The sequence below is a fragment of the Talpa europaea genome, assembly GCF_964194135.1.
Source record: "Talpa europaea genome assembly, chromosome: 4".
Classification (NCBI taxonomy): Eukaryota; Metazoa; Chordata; class Mammalia; order Eulipotyphla; family Talpidae; genus Talpa; species Talpa europaea.
Genome location: NC_140070.1, coordinates 116123917 through 116133071, shown reverse-complemented (window position 1 = coordinate 116133071; position 9155 = coordinate 116123917).

Below are 9155 nucleotides of genomic sequence, written 5' to 3'. Positions count from 1 at the left end.
CACCTTCTCCCACAGCCTCCTCCCAATCTTTCCCAGGCCCAGCCTTCGAGGCCTTCCTTACCATTAAAGCCACAACCCTGTGGAACTGAGATAGGAAGGGTCTCAGGACAGCAATCAAGGAAAAGAAGCAAAAAATTTGCAAGAATTTTGCTGTTCCCATGGGCTGGTAAACAAAAGGTTAAAAACCTGATGACTTTAGGCCCAGACACCTGCTGCCATAAATTTCCTTGGCTCTTTGTTGTTTGTTTTTTTTTTTTTTAAATTATGTCTGAGCTATCTTTCCACAGCTTATCAAGTTGGCTGCTATGAGAAAAGGGGAGTTGCAAACCCAGAAGAAAGAGCCCCGACTCTGAGACCCCACCTGTTCAATCTGGCTGCGGGCACACGGCCTCCGTAAGATGTTCACCCTGAAGGTGGTCACGAGACTGTATGACCCCTGGGCCTGCAGCTGATTGGTTCCAATTATCAGCAACAAGAATGGACTTTAGCCAAGTCCACTCTGCTTGCTTTTTCAGTCATAAAGTCTAATTCTTTTGTTCTCAAACCGCAGTCCTAAAGCTTATATCGACCCTTGACTCCTTAGCTACTCTCCTGCCCAGAAGCGTCTCCCCAGTGCTCTTGCCCTTCGCTAATCAATGAGCCTTGAGTCCTTGCCTGCCCTCACCAGTGTCTGCGGAATCCTCTTTTCAATCTTGACCAGAGGGTCTCAAATACTCATTCCAGCCCTAGGAACTCCACCCCACAGGTCCATCCCTCTGACTCCTGATGGGATGGCTTGCTGGTGTACTGCTCACTTACCTACCTGTTTTGTGGGAGAGAATGGGATCAGGCTCCCCTGTCTGGTGACAGATAGTTTTTGTTCTCAGAAGGGAAAGACTGGCTTATCACAGGCTCCATCTGTTTGAATGAGAAATTCCTTCCCAGAGGCTGACCCTTACTCCAAGTATCCCTTTCCTTGTGTGGAACAGAGGTGCTTCACAGGGAGCTGTCTATCCCCCTGATGACTGTCCTCCTCCTCAGGTACCATAGGAGGCTGGGGTCTCGTGCAAGGGGGTGGCTGAAGGAGACAGGATCTAATGGTAAGGAGCACAGTGTTCTTTCCAGTGTGCCTGTGGGCACTGCCTGGAGCTGAGGACAGTCACATGCTGGTGAGAGCTTGGCTGGAGGATAACCTCTGACATTTGGGGCCTCATGGCTTCTGTGTCCCTGTTTGTGTTGTAATGGCCTTCTCTGGAGCGGGGGAAGGAGAGTCCAAGGAAAACAGGGTTTCAGTGATTATGCAGTGAGGTGGGGGCTGTGTGAAAAGGGGTGTTGGCTTTTACACCTGAGCTGAAGTCCCTGGGTAGCTTAGTCAAGGCCACAGGGACTTTAGATCTTGGAGCCAAGACTGACTGGGCTCCTACCTCAGGGAGCTCACAGTCTCCTTAGGAGGAAAGGCACCATGCAGAGCTTGCTCACACAGGCCATATTCACACACACACAATGGCATGAGCACACCCAAACACCCAAACACAGGGACACAATGGCTGATTCAGTGTGGACAAGATCAGCTCCCCCAGACCTGTGTGGGAGGGTTTCTGGGGTGGTCATGGAACAGTGGTTCAGGTGCAGTTCTGGCTCAGGTTCAGTTATCAGACCTGGTTTGGGCCCTGGTGGTCTCACTGTCTCACTGTCTTGCAGTTTGACTTTAGCCAAATGGCTTAACCAGTTTCCATATCGAAAAGTAGGAGCTTTAATACTACGTACAAGGTTTTGTTTGTTTTGCTTTTGATAATTAAAAGAGGAGCTATGGGTAAAAGAGTCTTGAAGGTAGTAAGTGCTCCATAACATTAACGAACCTAAATCTGGCACATTCTGGGAGGCCCTTTTAGAAATATATTAGTTACCACGCACACACACTGGTAATGGTACTTATCTTCTGGGAGTGCAAATGGTGGTTGGAGATGAGGGAGGAAGATTCCTTTATTATTAAAACTTCCCATATACATCTTACTTGTTTCAAAAATAAGAACATACTCTGTTGTATTTGTGTTTGAAGTTCACCTAAGCATCTGTGTAATGATGGTTCTAATTCAAACTTCAAAGCAGTCTTAAGAAGAGGGTATTGTCTTTACTTTAAACGTGGACAAATAGAGGATCAGCATTTCTTCTGCCCTCCTTGACTATGAAGATGACTCTCTTTTTCTCCTTTTCCTAATAAACTTGTCCTTTAAAAAATAGAGGCTCAGAGAGGTTAACTGACCTGAGGTCCATAACTGGTTAAAGAGGCAGGTGTAACCCTTACCTTGGGTCCTCTAAACCAAGTGACTTCTAGTATGACGGTGATGAGTCTGAGACTGGAGCCCAGGACTTCCGTGGCTTAATCTGTCCTCTTCTGTGGATTTCTGTGTCTCACTTTCCCTCTGCGTCACTACCCTGATGCTTCATGAGTAAGACATGGGGTAAATCTGTTGCCATCATAAGCCCCTCCTCTGTGCTAGTAAAGGGTGCTCAGAGGGGCAAAGATAATTAGCTTTGCACCTCAGGTATGGGGAGTTACAGCTGCCTTCAGTAGTATCACCCGAGTCCCAAGTGCCCCATGCTTAACCTGGGGTGGGCTGGCCTTGGAATCATGTAGAAGCTGCCCAGGAGATGCTGTTGTGCAGTCAGGGTTCAAGGGCTGCATTGTAGGTGAGTGGCCAGGTAGTGCTGAGGTGAGTGATTGCAGGTGAATGACCAGGTAGTGCTGAGGACCCCTGTAGTGAGGGTGCAGGGTTCCACCTATGCTTGCTTGGAGGTCCTGTGAACCTTTAACAAAGGCATCTGGTAGGGGGAGCTTGGTGGACTCTGGCTCCAGTGTACCGTGGACTTCACAAGTTAGGTAGTTGATCAAAACTCGAAAAGGGATGATTAAGTTAACCTCGTTCTCTTTCCCTTAGGTGGAAATAATCACAGAGAAGTCTGAGACTCTTGCCTGTAGAACCACAAATCCAGCTGTGACAAGAATGATTATGAATCCAAATCATTCAAATTGGAAGGTCTTAGGTTCAGGTCTAGCCTCTGGCTAGCTGTGTAATCTTAATCACGGTCACTCAATCAGGGCACTGAGTCTGTCTGTGGTAATGCTCACTTCTCAATTGTTTTGAGGTTTGGCTTCACAACAAAAATCTACCTGGAGGTACTTTGAAAACTTTAAAGCTATAAAATAAAATGATATAATATAGTCAACATAATGTACATAATATATAATATAAATATAACATATTGGGAAAGAAAGGGAAGAAGATAGGAAAGGAAGGGAGGAAGAAAGTTTCTCCTCCTACCTCTCAATTCATTATTAGTCAAGCTCCTTTTTATTTATTTATTTGTTTGTTTGTTTGTTTGTTTATACAAGCACTGGGTACAGTCAGAAGTGTGGGAGGGTGAGAGAATTCACCAGAGCCAGAGCGGGGAGCAGAACAGGCAGACTGACGAAATACACTGCTGAGGGGAGCAGCGGGCAGCAGAAGAGGTCTGCGCGCGCCATGTAGGACCCTCACCCGGTGGCCGCCGGGGATTGAACCGGCACTGCAGAGGCTGCGGGGCAGCTTCGCAGCCCAGCGCTCAACCGCTGCACCACTGGGGAGGCCCGAGTCAAGCTCCTTAACTGACTCTTCGATAGGCACACAGCCATCTTCATATGGCCTAGCCTGGGTAGATGTCTATGATCTCTCCCCTTCTTCCCAATTCCTGGCATTTGTATGGCTCCAATCTCTATAACAAGGAAAAGAAAAACACCCCTGGTGTTTCTGCACATTTGCCCAGTCATTTGTCAACAAAGGATGTAACTGTCTAACCAGTGCCCTCTGGTGGTGACTCATAAGCCTCTCTGGCTGCACTGGCATCAGGAAGGTTGGAGGTTCAGAAGTATCTAGATGGAGTTTGATATGGGGTATCAAGTTGTTGGGTGCATGCACAACCTTCATCTCTGCCACTAGCCGCTCTGCCCAAGCGTGGTACCTAGTTTCACTTCAGGACACTGTTTCCACACACAAAGAGGACAATGAGACTACTACCTGAAACTGGCTCAACAGTTGGAGGGACTTTCCCTGTTTTTATAAGGCCACCCCTGAGCGAGGCTGCAGTGCTGCTACATTCACTTTCGGTTGCCATGGACCCTGGAAGCTGGTCCATCTGTAACCCATGCTCAGGCTTTTCCCTCATTTGGCTGGTTGGACAGGAGCCCATACAGCCATGGGCACAAGCTGTGGGAGGGGCACAGGATGACAGTGGTGGGGGCCTTGCACTTGCCTGTGCCTTCTGACCCTTGCCCATGCTCAGTTGGCCAAACTGTCTCCATCTGATAGTGCACGATGCTGGGCCTGCTGGACCTCACGACTTGGTAGGTCTGACAAGACCCAGCCCACTACAGGCAGCTCCTGCGGTATGGTTACTTGCTGTCCCATGGAACTACATTATGTTTTGGGGGTTGGTGCATAATTATGTGCTGCAGAGGGCACAAACTTGCTGGAGAACCCCAGAGAACTCATTGTGAATCTCCCCTAGGAACTTGGCCCCAGCCTGACCTGGCATCTTTACCCACCACTGATACCTTCTGCACCATAATGCCAGCTGGGTCACGTGGCTCACATGACAGGGCTGTGTGCATCTTGGATATCATAGGGCCACTTGGAGACATTACAGTGGAACTTCCCCTTCCTTCTCAGGGGACACTCTCAAACTAATGTGTGTAGAGGCAAGAGAGTGGGAGAAAGAGAGGGGAAGTTTGAAGTTGCTGGTTGTGGGATGGTCTTTTTTTTTTTTTAATCTACATATCTCCCAACTAACTTCTGGTTCCCTTAGGGCAGGATTAGAATTACAGCTACAGGCCTCCCTGGTGGTGTAGGGGTTAAGTCTCAGTGCTATCAAGCTATCACTGCTGAGGCTTGAGTTTGATCCCAGGCCAGGGAGCTGACCCACATGGCGCAGCAGACCTCTCCTGTCTCTCCTGCTGCTCCCCTCAGCAGTGTATCTCAGTAGATCTGCCTGTTCTGCTCCCCACTCTGTCTCTGGTGAATCCTCTCACCTCCCCCAACACCTCTGGCCTACACCCCAGTTCTTGTATGCATAAATAAAAATAAATTTTAAAAAAAGAATTGCAACTACATAGCTCTGTGATCCTGGGCAAGTCATCTCACTTCCCTGAGCCTCGGTGTTCCCCTCTGTAAACTGGGGATAATGTTGGCGTCCCCAGTCCAGCAGTGTTGTGAGCACAAGAGGGAGAAAGCATGCAAGGCCCTGGCACGGTGTCTGCATGAAGTTAATTCTCCTTAAAGACCACACCATTCTTCTCCCCTGTGACCCTCTGACAAAGAGCCTCCACCCCAAGCCTAGTGCTCAGTAAGTCTGTGCTAATGTGTTAGTGGGTGTTGATGAGTTTATGTAACCCTTGGGCCACATGTGGTTAACATGTGTGCATTTTAATAGGCTCTTTTACAGTGACTCTAATGATATGTGGATTGTCTGGGGACTGTGGGGGTTGTTCGTTCGTGTTGTAAACTCACCGCAGCTCTGCTCCACACTCTCCTCAGAGTCTCTAATCCACCTCCTTTGCAGCCTGGGGTCTGCCCACAGCCACCTCCTCGCAGACACTCAAAGCCCAGGGTGCAGGGTGTGTGGTTTGTGTGGCGTCTAGGGGTGTGTGTGTGTGTGTGTGTGTGTGTGTGTGTTCTATAGTTAAAATCCCCAGAAGGAGGAAAAGGCCCAAGTCAGAGCAGGCTCTGAATCCCCCTCCCACTCCCTAAAGCAGCACCTGTGCCCTGATCTTTGCGTCTCAGTATCTAGCTAACCCAGGACACTGGCTGCAGGGAGCTCAACAGACTAACTTTGAGCACTGAATTGCACAGGACCACCTCCATGCAGATTTTCTTGTAAACGGGTGATGAGCTCATGGTGTTTTAAACACAGTACAATTGTTTAAGTCTATATTTCTTCCTTCATAATTCTGTTAATGTTTTCTTTTCTCTAGCTTGTTTTAGTGTAAGAATGCATACATGGTGCATATTACATGTAAAGTGTGTTAACTGTTTATATCATTAATAAGTGTTCTGGTCAGCAGCAGTAGTTAAGTTTTGGAGGAGTCAAAAGTTATATGAGGATTTTGAGATGGGAGGGGCAGCACCTTTAACTCACTCCTGTTTTTCAAGGGTCAACATGTGCTTTGCTAATTGAATGTAAAAGGTTTCCCTCAAATGGTTTTTCCTGGGCGGTGCTGCAGTGCCCTCTAGAGGAGGCTCTCTGAAATTCTCGGGTTGTGGCTTGGCTGGTCTTTGAGTGTTAAAGCTCAGATCTTTGCCTAGGAATCCAGCCAGGCTTGGGCTGGGGTGTTGTTGGTCACCCCTCCACCTTGAAGAGTGGGCTCAGTAGGAGCTGAGACTCTGACGGGCAAGACTGGGAAGGGGACTGATGTCAGAAGACCAGAGCTGAGCCTCCCTGACCCAGGATGGCACCAGAGCAAGGGACAGACGACTCATTTTCTCTCTTCTTTTCTTCTCAGGCAGAAATGACTCAGCAGATGTCCTGATTCCCGTGTGGAAAAAGAAAAAAGAAATGCATATATGTATGTCAGATACATTCATGAGTAATTCGTTGAAAAGGAGAAAAAAATAAGGTAGGATATAATCCAGCAAATCGGAAATGGGGGGGGGAAATTAACCAGAAAAACAACTGTGGGAGCAGGATGTCCACTGAGCAGGTTTTCTAATCTGGCAGACAGGTAGAGTCCTGGAGCCCACGGTGGCTTTCTCAGGCTTTTATTGAGCTGTTACATATATTGCTGCAACCAGGTACACAGCAGGCAGGGGTGCTGGAGGGCCGGGAAGCCAGTAGGCTTCCAAGCCCCCACAAGTCTTCACTCTGGGTTTCTCTAGCTTTCTTTCTCCCCTTCTCTCTCCTGCTGCTGCTTCTCTCGGTGACTATCTCTCAGCACTCCTCTCCTGGCCCACAGAGGTAAATAAGCCAGTTTACAACAATATAACAACTGCAGGTGCCCCATCAGGCAGGCCCATCCTAATGGTGGGAGGGCAGAAAAGCCTGAAAACCTTTTACCACACCATTTACCCTACAACAACCAACAAATATAATGAAAAGACAGTTGTCACATCAGTAATTGTGATTAAATGATCTATTCTCTATTATCAAGCTTTTAAAACATATATCAGTTTATTTATTTTTGCGTAGAAGAACTGAGGTGTAGGCCGGGGTGGTGGGGTGAGGGGATTCACCAGAGATAGAGTGAGAAGCAGAACAGGTGGATCTACTGAAATACACTGCTGAGAGGAATAGCGGGCGAGACAGGAGAGGTCTGATGCACCATGTGGGTAGCTCCCTGGCTAGGGATCGAACTCATGCTGCAGTGGCTGCAGATAGCTTCATAGGTTGTGTCTTAACCCCTTGCACCACCAGAGAGGACCCCTCTGCTCACTTTTTAATCAGATTTTAAAATCCATGTCACTGTTGATGGACCTTAAAGTTCCTCTCAATTTTACTATTAAAGGCATTGCTACTACAAACATTTTTGCTCAGGTGTTCTTGTACACATGCTTGAGAGTTCACAAGGGTGTATGCCTAGGGCTGAGGGCATTGTATCCTTCCCGTCCACTGTGGCAGTGCCCTCACGACAGCAGTGCACCAGAGTTTCCGCTGCCCTATGCTCTCACCCACACTTGGGATTGCTACATCTCACATGTATAAGATGACCTGTTTATTCTGTGCTTAATAGCCCTTTGTGGCAAACACAATGGACGAATAGTTACTCAGGGAATGCATCTAGATTGTGTTCTTGGCTATTAAGTCCTCAGCCAAGTCTGGATTGAGGTCGTGAAGGCAAGCTGTGCCATTATTAATTCAGAACATCCTGCTATAAAACATGGGGTGAGAGACATGAAGTACACTGGGAATTTGGAAAGGCTTGTTGGCCATCTCCACCACCAATCTGCTTCACGCCATCGTCTTTTTGTCTTGACCTTTTGTTCAAGGGAATTAATAGGGAGCCCAGACTTCTAGGTTTGCCTGGAGTGCTCCCAATTCATGCCAGTTGTCCCAACACGATTATTAATAGCTTCCTTTGACACTTCAAAGTGTTCAGGTTTGAAAGAAAAAGTGTATGGTCATCCTAGCTATTAGAACAGGAATTCAGATCAACTCTTATCCACAATTTCTGACACTCTGCTGTGGTCGTGTGGAGATGGTTGAGGGCAGAGAGCGCATGTGACACAAATCACAGGGGAAGAGCTGCAGTTGTTGCTGCCACAACTTGGTTTAAGGTGGAAGTGGGCGCCCTCTCAACCTTTCAGCTCACAGAGGAGCTGACCTCTGCATGGGAAGCCCTTTCCCGAGGAGGTCAGGTGCTCTCACTGTGGAGTCGAGGTCACACCTTGTGGTCACAGCTAAGGGACAGCCACCCCAGGGGTAGGTGGTACCAGGCAGCCTGGTGGGCATTCCCCCTCCCAGTCTTAAGAATCCGTTCCAAGCCACCAGACATTGCCCCCTGCCAGCACTTTCCCGAGAACAGTTCCTGGATGTGCTTTGTGAACTGTGGCCAAGCTCTTGTGACAACACCTCCTGGAACAACAAAGGGACTCTTTGTGGGCAAGCGGCTCCAGCTAACAGCTTGTGGACTCCCTCTGGCACTTTCTTTTCTAGACAGTCCCTCCACCCTTCTCCTATCCATTCAGTTCAAGACAATCTGGGATCCTAGATAGATAATTGAGCCATTTGACGAACCTGAAAAGGTAGCTTAGGGCAGCCTCCTAGCATCAAAACTTCCGGAGGAAATGCCAGGGCACAATGGGAGCTCTGTGGTGGGAGATGGATCAGGGCTCTGCATTCAGTGCTTCCCATCCAGCATTGTGTCACCTCCCAAGTGAAGGCCTCGGGCACAGCAATGCGCTCATGCCACAGAGGCTTACCCTCAGAAAGAAGCCCACAAAGGCATTCCCACTGAGTAGCCTTGGCTGCCCAGGCTCTCACTTTAAGAGTAGACTCATTGAGGCTCACTCCTACACGGGGGCTCACGACTCCTCTGGGGTCACCACCTCCACAAAGTCTTTGTTGAGCTGCTCTTCCTGCTGCCATGGCCCAGAGGATAGTGTACCCTCTTGCTTTTGTGCCTCCTCCATTATCTACTCTGTGTGTGT